The 14,256-nt window shown below is 42.2% G+C and overlaps 1 long non-coding RNA gene across 1 annotated transcript; it reads left to right on the top strand.

Moving 5' to 3' along the window:
* Positions 1-2,118: 2,118 nt before the first annotated feature.
* On the top strand, positions 2,119-3,075 carry LOC135538608 (uncharacterized). The gene is made up of 2 exons (XR_010455457.1): positions 2,119-2,265; positions 2,382-3,075. It is a non-coding gene; the product is annotated as an uncharacterized LOC135538608 (long non-coding RNA).
* The last annotated feature ends 11,181 nt before the right edge of the window (positions 3,076-14,256 follow it).

Raw genomic sequence — 14,256 nt, 5'->3', positions numbered from 1 at the left:
TCTGGTTTCCCAGACACAGATGAATCCTAGTCCTGGACTAAACAGTATGTTCAATGTAGATGTCAGGAAACCGGCCCTAAATGTGTCATCTTTCATCCTCCCATACTGCTCAGTCCAGCAACATTAAACCTGTCCAGCAGGTGGTGCTGTTGACCAAACAATAAAACCAGCAGATATCTTGACTTGCCACTCAGTATATCAGTAATGTTCAGAATAGTACTTTAATATCATTGGAGATTGATGGTCTTTTTAATCCACTATCCAGAGTCAGGAACAGATGAAGTTAGGTCTGCTACTGTTCAGTGATTAAATATGATTTCTGGTGATGGGAAATAATAAAAAACACTCAACTTCATCTAGTAATAGTTTTCCTTTGTTATTTATTCCAAGGTGTGTCTTTAACTTGTAAATGTATTGTGTGGAGGTGAGCTAGTGGTGTGGCTGATAGAATAGAATGAAGAGGGAGGAGGGGAGGAAGAGGGGAGGAGTGAAGGGCTGTTCAAGAAACCAGATGAGGAAGAGGAAGATGTTCAGGGGAATTACTGTCTCTGTTCCAAATGGTTCCCTATTCCCTACGTAGTGCACTACGGTGCTTCTGACCAGGTCTAAAGTAGTGTTCTACGTAGGGAATAGGGTGTAGATTTATTACAATATCATGCTTTAGTGTTTGGCACAAAAATATATTAGATCTCCACCCCCTACTTCCTGTCTGTCATCCCCCAGTTCTGTTAAGACTTCCTCTCATTGAACTGGGCCTCATTCTAAATGGTCACTTTGTATTGATAGTCCATACTGGTCTTTACTATGGTTCTACATACAGTACCTGTATTGATAGTCCATACTGGTCTTTACTATGGTTCTACATACAGTACCTGTATTGATAGTCCATACTGGTCTTTACTATGGTTCTACATACAGTATCTGTATTGATAGTCCATACTGGTCTTTACTATGGTTCTACATACAGTACCTGTATTGATAGTCCATACTGGTCTTTACTATGGTTCTACATACAGTATCTGTATTGATAGTCCATACTGGTCTTTACTATGGTTCTACATACAGTACCTGTATTGATAGTCCATACTGGTCTTTCCTATGGTTCTACATACAGTACCTGTATTGATAGTCCATACTGGTATTTACTATGGTTCTACATACAGTACCTGTATTGATAGTCCATACTGTTCTTTACTATGGTTCTACATACAGTACCTGTATTGATGAGGGCCTCATCATCTGGCAGTAAAACCCTATGGACCTGAAAGGGACTGCAGTGTGCTCCAGTCTCCAGCAGGGGCAGTAAACCCTATGGACCTGAAAGGGACTGCAGTGTGCTCCAGTCTCCAGCAGGGGGCAGTAAACCTCTATGGACCTGAAAGGGACTGCAGTGTGCTCAGTCTCCAGCAGGGGGCAGTAAACCCTATGAACCTGAAAGGGGAAGTGAGGAGTAAAAATCAAAAGGTGAATTTACATTGATGTTTCCACGGAGACCTGAATCATATCCACGAGGCACCAAACTGAAGAAAATGAACAGAAACACGGAGGGACTTGAACTAAAATAATTCTGTTGCTAAATGTTTTGCTACAGTGTTCTCTAACAATACAACCCTGGATTCAAATACTATTTGAAATCTTTCCAACACTTTGAGCATTTCCTTTGTCCTCCAGGTCGGCGGGGTTTGTTTGTACTTTTAGGACTTTTCTATTGGTTCCATTACAACAAACTCAATCAAATCACTGCTTATTAAATATTCAACATTATTTTAACGCAGGTCTGTTTCCACATGCAATAAGCCTGTAACGTCTTGTATGATCTCATCAGGTAAAGGTGTGTCAAATGGAAGGGCAAGTCTCATGAGAGGAAAACATCAATAATAATATATCCCATTTAAGGTGCTGTCAAATGGAAGGGCAAGTGGCCCCAGCGGGAAATCACCACTGAGATGGAAAACATCACTGGTCCACCTCTGCATCAGGTCAGCTATGTTGATCAGTACTGTCCCAGGGATGCTGGGAGCAGAGATGAACTCCCTGACCTGGTACCACCTATGGAGTTGTCATTTTAATATCAGTTTAAGCCCATTACTGCTATAAAACATAAACCATGTTAATAGAATGAAATGGATCCAGGTTCCATTTATTCTACATCAGATTTACTGCCTGTGGAACACTTCTCCAAAGTGTCTGAAATCAAGATGACTGCAGGTCTGAATCCCAAACTAATGGGGGGAAATGGATCCATCTAATAAGATGGTATTAGAGGTATGGACCTTTCTATTGGGGTGAATCATCCCCTTAACATACAGTACCAGTCAAAAGTTTGGACACACCTACTCATTCAAGGGTTTTCTTTATTTTTACTATTTTCTACATTGTAGAAACATAGGGAAGACATCAAAACTCCAAAATAACACATGGAATCATGTAGTAACCAACAACGTGTTCAACAAATCAAGTGGAGGCCAGGTCATCTGATGCAGCACTCCATCACTCTCCTTCTTGGTCAAATAGCCCTTACACAGCCTGGAGGTGTCATTGACCTGCTGGAAAACAAATGATACTACCACTAAGCACAAACCAGATGGGATGGCGAATCACTGCAGATTGCTATGGTAGCCATGCTGATTAAGTTTGCCTTGAATTCTAAATAAATCACTGACATTCACCAGCAAAGCACCATCACACCTCCTCCTCCATGCTTCACGGTGGGAGCCACACATGCAGAGATCATCTGTTCACCTCCTCTGCTTCTCACAAAGACATCACACCTCCTCCTCCATGCTTCACGGTGGGAACCACACATGCAGAGATCATCTGTTCATCTAATCTGCTTCTCACAAAGACACGGTTGGAACCAGATATCTTAAATTTGAACTCATCAGACAAAAGGACAGATTTCCACCGGTCTAATGTCCATTGCTCGTGTTTCTTGGCTCAAGCAAGTCTCTTCTTATTATTGGTGTCCATTAGCAGTGGTTTCTTTGCAGCAATTGATAGTGAGGGTGTTTTCTGTTAACAGAATGTGTTTCTTGTTAAAAGGCTGAATATCAATAAAGGGAATAAGCAAAGACACTGTGGAATTCTGGGATTGAGTTTACTTATTGGGATTGAGTTTACTTATTGGTATAATTCTATAATGAACTATAGTGAACTATAGTTATCTGTACTTATTGGTATAAATCTATAATGAACTATAGTTATCTGTACTTATTGGTATAATTATATAGTGAACTGTAGTTATCTGTACTTAATGGTATAATTCTATAATGAACTATAGGGATCTGTACTTAATCCTATAATGGCCCATAGTAATATTATAGTCTGATAATGGCATGTAGCAATCTTATAATTTCCTATAGTAATCTGTACTTATTATTTCCTGGAAATAATGTATAAAGGTGCGCCACCAATATAATAGATCCAAGGAACTAGAGGGAGGGGAACCCCGCCTAGAGGAAAGAACTTAGATTTGGAAACAATGGTGGAGTAAAGCCGAGGGGATCTGGTTATTAGCATAAAGTGGAGGGACGATGACACCTCTATAAGCATGAAACTGTATAAAAGGACTGAGACTGAGTCCGGCAGTTGGTCCATGGCCCAGCTTGTTACTTTGTAACAAAGTCTATTTGAATTCACAAGTTCTGGTATCTGAGAAATATAATTGAGCAAATATTTCCACAACAAAAATGGCGAGCTTGCCAGGAGTGGCTACAAGGGACCAGCAAATGGTGGAGAACTCTATGACTGCAGACGGGTCTTTCTGGATGAATTGAGCAAACAGGTGGACACCTAGATGAGAGGTAAGCTGTTTTTATCTAACTAGACAAGTCAGTTAAGAACAAATTCTTATTTACAATGACGGCCTACTGGGGAACAGTGGGTTAACTGCCTTGTTCAGGGGCAGAACGACAGATTTTTGCCTTGTCAGCTCGGGGATTTGATGTTATAACCTTTCAAATGATTAGTCCAATGCTCTAACCACTAGACTACCTGCCGCCCCAGTTCTTACTTATAGTTAATTTTTTTGTGATTCTTTTCGAGAGCCTGCCTAAGCAATAGAAACACCAAGTAGGTTTCTCAACATTTATTGAACTAAAGCTTTCGGGAGCTTCTGAATTCAATAAATGCATGAAAGAATAAACATAAAAAATGAAAAAGCTTTAAGGGTTGTAACAGTCTAAAATAAATATTAGTGTGGCCGCTGCAGATTGGGAGTGTGTGTTTCATCTGTTCTGGATGGTTCAGTTGAGTGGGGTTATTCACCTGTCTTGTTCAGGTGCTTCATCTGACCAGTCTGTTCAGTCTGTTTGAGTTAGGATTGTGTTGATTCAGTTGGGCCAAACTTGTCAGACTGAGTAAGGTGAGTCATTCAATTCATCCAGCTCGCTCATTCGCTCATCTGGGGCATTTATTCCATCTCATTCATCTGTCCTGTTGACTCTTCTGTTCCGTCCAGTTTGAAGTGACAACTGTCCATCTGCATGGTGGAATAGAATTAAATAAAAGACCTGTGGTTGCTGCCCTATAGTGTCTAGGAAATGTATCGATAGGGGACTGATCAGACAGGCAAAAAGACCTGTGTTGACCGCCTATTGTGAAGATGAAGTGAATCAATTAGGGACTTCTCAGATAGGCAAAGATCCTGTTGTTACCGCTTGGCTGTGTTGAGGAAGTGAATCAGTAAAGGACTGCTCAGACAGGTAAAACCCTGTGGTTACCGCTTGGCTGTGTTGAGGAAGTGAATCAGTAAAGGACTGCTCAGACAGGTAAAACCCTGTGGTTACCGCTTGGCTGTGTTGAGGAAGTGAATCAGTAAAGGACTACTCAGACAGGTAAAACCCTGTGGTTACCGCTTGGCTGTGTTGAGGAAGTGAATCAGTAAAGGACTGCTCAGACAGGTAAAACCCTGTATTACCGCTTGGCTGTGTTGAGGAAGTGAATCAGTAAAGGACTATCAGACAGGTAAAACCCTGTGGTTACAGCTTGGCTGTGTGAGGAAGTTCAGTAAAGGACTGCTCAGACAGGTAAAACCCTGTGGTTACAGCTTGGCTGTGTTGAAAGTGAATCAGTAAAGGACTACTCAGACAGGTAAAACCCTGCTGTTACAGCTTGGCTGTGTTGAGGAAGTGAATCAGTAAAGGACTACTCAGACAGGTAAAACCCTGTGGTTACAGCTTGGCTGTGTTGGGAAGTGAATCAGTAAAGGACTGCTCAGACAGGTAAAACCCTGTATAATACCGCTTTTCTCTGTGACCAGGAAGTGTATCAGAAAAAGGATGAATTTGCAGGTGGTTTAGAAAGCGTAAGAGGTGTGTAAAAGTGAGTGTAAAAGTTATCTGCTGTTGGTGCTGAATGGGTTGCACACTTCTCCCGGACCGTCACTTGACTGTGACCTGGTAGGGAGGACGCACCCAGTCCCACACTAAAGGAGGCAAGTGTGAATGGTACATGAATAACCATTGAAGTAATATAATACTAGAAGAACAGTCAGGATAAATTAAAAATACATGAACATTATTAAATTAAATGGTAATAAATATCATGACGATAAATACAGGCTGCAAATATGAGTAAAACAGCAGTATAAATTCTGGGCGCCAGGCGTCCCCTATGTAAGAAATGTTGACACTAATAGAAATGTTTAGAAATGGGGAAAACGCAGCAGGAAAATGGGCACTAAATGGTCAGAGGAGGGAACATTTGATGTCTCAGTATGTGAGGAAATGGAAACTCTAATAAAAACACATAAAACAAGTGACCCAGGAAAGAAAAGGATCAATAAAAGACGAGGTGTTAAACATGTTCAAAGCAGAAGGATTGTTGAAAAGTACAAAGAAAACTGGAGGAATGTTGAAGAAAGAATGAAAAGTCAGACAGGAAGAAGGTGGAATGGTTGGCAGAACCTCCACCCTGCACCAGTGGGTAAAACCCCCACCATGCACCAGTGGGTAAAACCCCCACCATGCACCAGTGGGTAAAACCCCCACCATACACCAGTGGGTAAAACCTCCACCATGGTGGGTAAAACCTCCACCATACACCAGTGGGTAAAACCACCATACACCAGTAGGTAAAACCTCCACCATACACCAGTGGGTAAAACCAGTAGGTAAAACCTCCACCATACACCAGTGGGTAAAACCAAAACCTCCACCATACACCAGTGGTAAAACCTCCACCATACACCAGTGGGTAAAACCAGGTAAAACCTCCACCATACACCAGTGGGTAAAACCTCCACCATACACCAGTGGGTAAAACCCCAAAACCAGTAGGTAAAACCTCCACCATACACCAGTAGGTAAAACCTCCACCATACACCAGTGGGTAAAACCAGTAGGTAAAACCTCCACCATACACCAGTGGGTAAAACCTCCACCATACACCAGTGGGTAAAACCTCCACCATACACCAGTAGAAAACCTCCACCATACACCAGTAAAACCTCCACCATACACCAGTGGGTAAAACCACCATACACCAGTAGGTAAAACCTCCACCATGCACCAGTAGGTAAAACCTCCACAGTAGGTAAAACCTCCACCATACACCAGTAGGTAAAACCTCCACCATACACCAGTGGGTAAAACCTCCACCATACACCAGTAGGTAAAACCTCCACCATACACCAGTAGGTAAAACCTCCACCATACACCAGTAGGTAAAACCAGTGGGTAAAACCTCCACCATGCACCAGTAGGTAAAACCTCCACCATGCACCAGTGGGTAAAACCTCCACCATGCACCAGTGGGTAAAACCTCCACCATACACCAGTGGGTAAAACCTCCACCATACACCAGTGGGTAAAACCTCCACCATGCACCAGTGGGTAAAACCTCCACCATGCACCAGTAGGTAAAACCTCCACCATACACCAGTGGGTAAAACCTCCACCATGCACCAGTGGGTAAAACCTCCACCATACACCAGTAGGTAAAACCTCCACCATACACCAGTGGGTAAAACCTCCACCATGCACCAGTGGGTAAAACCTCCACCATGCACCAGTAGGGTAAAACCTCCACCATACACCAGTGGGTAAAACCTCCACCATACACCAGTGGGTAAAACCTCCACCATACACCAGTAGGTAAAACCTCCACCATGCACCAGTGGGTAAAACCCCACCATGCACCAGTTGGTAAAACCCCACCATGCCAGAGTGGTGGAAATAAACCAGAAACAAAGGTGGAAGATGAAAGGAGACTCCACCTGTGGCCTCTCAGGTAAAAGAAAAGGACCTGGAAAGGACAGGGAGACCAAGCAATGTGCAGGAAGGAACCTCCAAAAGTTGAACAGTTATGAAAGATTATGTGGAATCAGGAAGACAAGTGTGAATGATTTGGTAATGGGTTATTAGTAATAGTGATATTTAAGGTCCAATACTGGAATAAGACATTAAGTCATCCATATTCACCAGTAATACATTTATAGTTTAGGTTCTAATAAAAGGTAAAAGTGTTGTGACCAATGAATTATTATCCGGGGAAGTGGGTAGCGCTGCCATGGAAAATAGTTAATAAAGGTGTGTATTATTTAAACCAGGGAAAGGTTTGGGAAAACCTCCACCATTTCTCCAGTCAGATGGAAAACCTAAACCATGGAGTCGCTGAAAGAAAAATCTTTCCACCATTCTTCTGTATTTGGGGAATTAATAGATGAAGTCCAGCTACAAAAAGACTGGGTATGTGAGGACATTGATATAATTAATAGATAAAACCTCCACCATACACCAGTGAAGTAAAACCTCCACCATGCAGCAGTGGTAAAACCTCCACCATGATACTTTTAGGTAAAACCTCCACCATACACCAGTAGGTAAAACCTCCACCATAACACCAGTAGTGGGTAAAAACCTCCACCATACACCAGTGGGTAAAACCTCCACCATGGAACACACAGTTGGTAAAATAATCACCCACTAATCAAGGTGAAAACAGGCTGCCTGGGACAACGATTGACAGCTGCCTCTGATTGAAAACATACCAGGCCAAACACAGAAATACCAACTCATACACAAACACAGACAACCCACTCAACTCAAACTCTGGCCAGTACTAAAACAAAACAGACAACCCACCAACAAACTCTGGTCATACTAAAACAAACACAGACAACCCACCCAACTCATACGCCCTGGTCCCACCCAACTAAAACAAAACAAACACAGACAACCACCCAACTCAGCTAAAACCATACCAAACAAAGACATAACAAAAGAACTAAGGTCAAACCTCCACCATACACCAGTAGTGGATAAAATAGACATGTTTTGACCAGTGGAATTTAACTAACTATAGTCACTAACTATAGTTTCAATGGCCAAGGTAAACCACCAACTGTAGTGGAAAAACATCACACCGTAGGGAGACAGAGTCCTGTTTTAAACCTCCACCATAGAAGGGAGAGTAAAGACATCCACATGCACCAGTAGGGAACAGACCTGTTTTTATGGGCGGGGCTGTTGGTATTGGAGAATGGAGTAGGTAAAGACATCACCATGCGTAGGGAGACAGAGTCCTGTTTTAGGGGTGGGGCCACCATTGGAGAAGGGATAAAAGACATCACAGCGTAGGGAGACAGAGTCCTGTTTTAGGGTAAAACTGTTGGTCCATGAACCAGTAGGTAAAACATCACAGCGTAGGGAGACAGAGTCCAAGGGGTATGTTGGTCATTGGAGAATAGAGTAAAGACATCACAGCGTAGGGAGACAGTGTTTTAGGGGTAAAACTGTTGGTCATTGGAGATGCACCAGAGGATAAAACCTCCACCATACACCAGATCCTTTTTAGGTAAAACCTCCACCATACACCAGTAGGTAACAACCTCCACCATACACCGGGGCTGTTGGTCATTGGAGAAGGGAGAGTAAAGACATCACACGTAGGTAGAAACCTCCACTGTTGGTCATTGGAGAACCAGTAGGTAAAGACATCACACCATACACCAGTGTCCTGTTTTTACCTGTTGGTCATACTAAAACCTCCACATACACCAGTAGGAGACAACCTCCACCATACACGGCTGTTTGTCATTGGACCTCCACCATACACACAGTGGGTAACCTCCACCATACACCAGTGTGTAAAACCTCCACCATACACCAGTGGAGAGTAAAGACACCATACACAGTGATGTAAGACACCTAACTATGTTGTCAAAAGGGAGTAGTCCACATCACAGCGTAGGGAGACAGAGTCCTGTTTTAGGGGCGGGGCTGTTGGTCATTGGAGAACCCCCACCATCACAGCAGGGAGACAGAGTCCTGTTTTAGGGGCGGGGCTGTTGGTCATTGGAGTAGGCAAAAAGACATCACAGCGTATACACAGAGTCCTGTTTTAGGGGCGGGGCTGTTGGTCATTGGAGAAGGTAAAGACCACAGCGTAAGACAGAGTCCCACCATGTTTTAGTGGGTCAAAACCCCCACATCACAGCGTAGGGAGACAGAGTCCTGTTTTAGGGGCGGGGCTGTTGGTCATTGGAGAAGGGAGAGTAAAGACATCACAGCGTAGGGAGACAGAGTCCTGTTTTAGGGGCGGGGCTGTTTCATTGGAGAAGGGAGAGTAAAGACATCACAGCGTAGGGAGACAGAGTCCTGTTTTAGGGGCGGGGCTGTTGGTCATTGGAAAGGGAGAGTAAAGACATCACAGCGTTTAGACAGAGTCCTGTTTTAGGGGCGGGGCTGTTGGTCATTGGAGAAGGGAGAGTAAAGTGGGACTGGAACCTGCTGCATTCGAAGGAAATGACGCTATACATTCTATACAATCTATACATTCCATACATTCTATTTCTATACATTTGGGACATTCTATACATTCTAACAATCTATACATTCCATGGGTTTATACATGTATACATTCTATACATTCTATACATGCGTTTTATTTTGAAAAGAGCAACAACAAATCCTTTTGAGAGCAGCAGATTCTTCTAGGAATTCAATATCGGTGTATCGCCCCGGTAATCGATAGTGGTTCATAGAGGTTACAGATTCTATCTGAAGGATGTTGTATGAGATCACTTCTTCCCAACTCGTTGTTGTAGTAGAGGCCAGGGATACAGGAAAACGTATTTTGGGATGAAGAATCTGGTGAAATGCCAATAGGGATTCTAAGGGAACACATTTAAATTATATGGCCAAACACTTTGTTAACTCAGAAAGCATTGTTTTTTTTGATCTGAGATGTTGTATGTGGTTTTATTCTGATATAGATTTACATTTGATGTGGTTTTACTCTGATATAGATTTACATTTGATGTGGTTTTACTCTGATATAGATTTACATTTGATGTGGTTTTACTCTGATATAGATTTACATTTGATGTGGGAAATTCTGATATTGATTTCTAGAATGTAGGAAAGAGGTGGAGGGGTAACTTAGCAAAGGGGTTACTAAACCTAAAATGAAGTGGACATTCAGTTAGTTCATGAACATTGTGGTGGTTATGGAGAATAGGACTGAATAAAAGATACATGAACGGGTGGATTGAAATAAACATTTAATGATGAGAGTAAAGACAGTGGATTTACAATTATCAAGTTTGGTTTATAATTAATACATTTAATGATGAGAGTAAAGACATGGATTTTACAATTTGGATTTCATCATGTTTAGTTTAATAATTAATTTTTGATTTTTATTTAAAGATCCCCAAGAGTAAAGACATTATCTTCATTGGAAGGTCCCAGAGACTGTGGTGTCGGGGAGAGCAGGATAAAACATTTCATTATCTCTCATTGGAAGGTCCCCAGAGACTGTGGTGTCGGGGAGAGCAGGATAAAAGGGGGTTTCATTATCTCTCATTGGAAGGTCCCCAGAGACTGTGGTTCGGGGAGAGCAGGATAAAAGGGGGTTTCATTATCTCTCATTGGAAGGTCCCCAGAGACTGTGGTGTCGGGGAGAGCAGGATAAAAGGGGGTTTCATTATCTCTCATTGGAAGGTCCCCAGAGACTGTGGTGTCAGAGCAGGATAAAAGGGGGTTTCATTATCTCTCATTGGAAGGTCCCCAGAGACTGTGGTGTCGGGGAGAGCAGGATAAAAGGGGGTTTCATTATCTCTCATTGGAAGGTCCCCAGAGACTGTGGTGTCGGGGAGAGCAGGATAAAAGGGGGTTTCATTATCTCTCATTGGAAGGTCCCCAGAGACTGTGGTGTCGGGGAGAGCAGGATAAAAGGGGGTTTCATTATCTCTCATTGGAAGGTCCCCAGAGACTGTGGTGTCGGGGAGAGCAGGATAAAAGTATCTGGATTAGGCCATAAACAGACTTCCAGATAAGTGAGGCCTTGTTCAGTTGTGTTTTTGACCTACGGTTCACCAGCACACACACACAATTTACTGGTTACGAATATGCATTAGTGGGGTTGATAGTGTGGGAATTATTTTGGATGGGGTCTTTTCAATTCAGTTGTAAATTGGGTTTGCAGAAGGATGGAAATGTTTGGAAGGTTTTGAAATGGTTTGTGAAGGACAGGGAAAGAAAAGGGAGAGGAAATATTTAGTGGTGTCAAATGCCCTGTATCCTGACTTTCTGGTGAGACCAGAACAATCTCACTAGAAATGATAGAAACAGGTAGGATTTAATTATAAAATGAATGAGAAACACCAGTTTCTACTCTATTTAATGCAATCGCTTTGTCACATTTCTTTTTAATGTTACAGAAATCTGAGACAGCGCTCAGACGTAAGCAATATTTCTCCGCTGTGTTGGAGTCGACAGAAACATAAAATTACAACATAAAAATTCCCTTACCTTTGATGGTCTTCGATCAGAATGTAGTGGAAGGAGTCATACTTACCCAAAACAGCGTTTTGTTTCAAGTTGTGTGTCTTTGTGTTAGCAAATGCGACAAGTTCCAGCTGAAATACATCCAAAATTACTTCTGGTCTCGAGGGTTGCGCATCAAAACTTCAAAATTACATATTATATGTCGACTAAACTGGTCAGACTAAGTGCAGAATCAAGCTTTAGGATGCTATTAACGTACAAAACAATTCTCTCCTCGCTAGCGTCCCACCTTGCCAAAAATAAATGCAAATGCGCTACGCCAAATGCTAATAGCACTCGTTAAAACTCAAACTTTCATTGAAACACACATGCAGGGTACTCAATTCAAGCGACACTCGTTGTGAATCGAGCCAACAAGTCAGATTTTTAAAATGCTTTTCGGGAAAGCATGAGAAGCTATTATCTGATAGCATGCAACACCCTGAAATACCTGAAGGGGACGTAAAACAAAAGAAATAGCGTAGCCGGCACTACACAAAACGCAGAAATAAAATATAAAACATTCATTACCTTTGACAAGCTTCTTTGTTGGCACTCCTATATGTCCCATAAACATCACAATTGGGTCTTTTTCGATTAAATCGGTCCTTGTATACCCAAAATGTCCATTTATGAAGACTGTGTGATCCAGGAAAAAACACTTTTCTAAACGCATCGTTATTTTTTTAAATTAAAAAAGTTGCCTATAAGCTTTGACAAAACGCTTCAAACTACTTTTGTAATCCAACTTTAGGTATTAGTAAACGTTAATACGCGATCGAATTCATCACGGGCGATCTGTATTCAATAGCATTAAGTCTTCAGACGATGGTCGATATTCTCTCTACCAAAACTTCCTTTGTGATGCAGTGATGACAGGAAGTGCCTCTTCTTCGTTGAACCAAGGAATAACATCACACCAATTGCCAAGACTGGAGACATCGTGTGGAAGCTGTAGGAATTGTCAACTGGGAGCTATCTATTTCCCTATGTTGCCATAGACAATACAGGCAACTGGCGCATTGATATTTTTTTCTTTTGGGTTTTCAGTTTTCCCGAGACACACGTTCTGTTATACTCACAGCCGTGGTTTAACCAGTTTTAGAAACTTCAGAGTGTTTTCTATCCACATATACTAATCATATGCATATACTATATTCCTGGCATGAGTAGCAGGACGTTGAAATGTTGCACGATTTTTTACAAAATGTTGAAAAAAGTAGCCCTAGCTCTAACAGGTTTTAACGTACAAAAACAATTCTCAAATCGACCGGACAAACTGTATTCTTCTCGTGCAAGATGGAACAAAGGGCTCTCTGTGCGCAACGCGCCCTGAAAGTTCATGTATTTTCTCACGACACCCAGTATTTTGCCTGCCAAAGGGTCAAAGCTCGCGGGATTTGCACAATTAAACGCTCTACTGATAGAAGACATCTCGCGGAAGACATAGAAACTGATCCCAGATCCATAGCTGGTTGGGAAGTGTGGGGGCGATGACATCAAAGTTGGCCCAACTTTTCTGATGAGAAAAATAGTTTGGGAGATTGGCTGGGAGATTGGCTGCCCTGTGAGTCCTGCTATACTTACAGACATAATTCAAACGGTTTTAGAAGCTTTAGAGTGTTTTCTATTCAATAATTATTATTATATGCATATATTAGCAATTTTGGACAGATTTTTTCCAGTTTACTATGGGCACGCAATTCATCCAAAGGGGGCAGTATTGTCCCGAGCCTTAACAGGTTTTAACCATTGCTTTATGAGATAAGTTGATTGGTTATTGAAATTAGTTTATTTTTGATTTAACATGTTTTTGAATCATGTTGGAGACTGGAACACTGCAGTCCCTTTCAGGTCCATAGGGTTTTACTGCCCCCTGCTGGAGACTGGAGCACACTGCAGTCCCTTTCAGGTCCATAGGGTTTTACTGCCCCTGCTGGAGACTGGAGCACACTGCAGTCCCTTTCAGGACCATCAGCCCCCTGCTCTGGAGCATGCAGTCCCTTTCAGGTCCATAGGGTTTACTGCCCCCTGCTGGAGACTGGAGCACACTGCAGTCCCTTTCAGGTCCATTGGGTTTTACTGCCCCCTGCTGGAGACTGGAGCACACTGCAGTCCCTTTCAGGTCTTTTTTGTGCAGCTTGAGGATGAGGTCCTCATCACCTTTTGTGACGGATCCAACAAATATCCCCAGGTGAAGGCAGGGTCCCATCTCATCCAACACATCATTGACTCTTATAGGAGGGAGCATTACCCATGTTAAACTATGGAATGAACTGTACATTTTATGGTGAACTTTAATACAGATTTACTTTAATACAATAATTCCTTGAATGTAATTAGTTTGTGTTTTGTAATGATGTTATTGAAACAGAATAAGTCAGTAATGAGGGAATAAATAAGTCCAGTACAACCATTACCTCTCTCCTCTTTCACATCCCTCTATCATCACTCCATGGGGGAGTACAACCATTACCTCTCTCCT

The sequence above is a fragment of the Oncorhynchus masou genome, unplaced genomic scaffold (assembly GCF_036934945.1).
Source record: "Oncorhynchus masou masou isolate Uvic2021 unplaced genomic scaffold, UVic_Omas_1.1 unplaced_scaffold_988, whole genome shotgun sequence".
NCBI lineage: Eukaryota > Metazoa > Chordata > Actinopteri > Salmoniformes > Salmonidae > Oncorhynchus > Oncorhynchus masou.
Note: the sequence above shows the minus strand (reverse complement) of the source record. Positions and strands in the feature narration are given on the sequence as shown.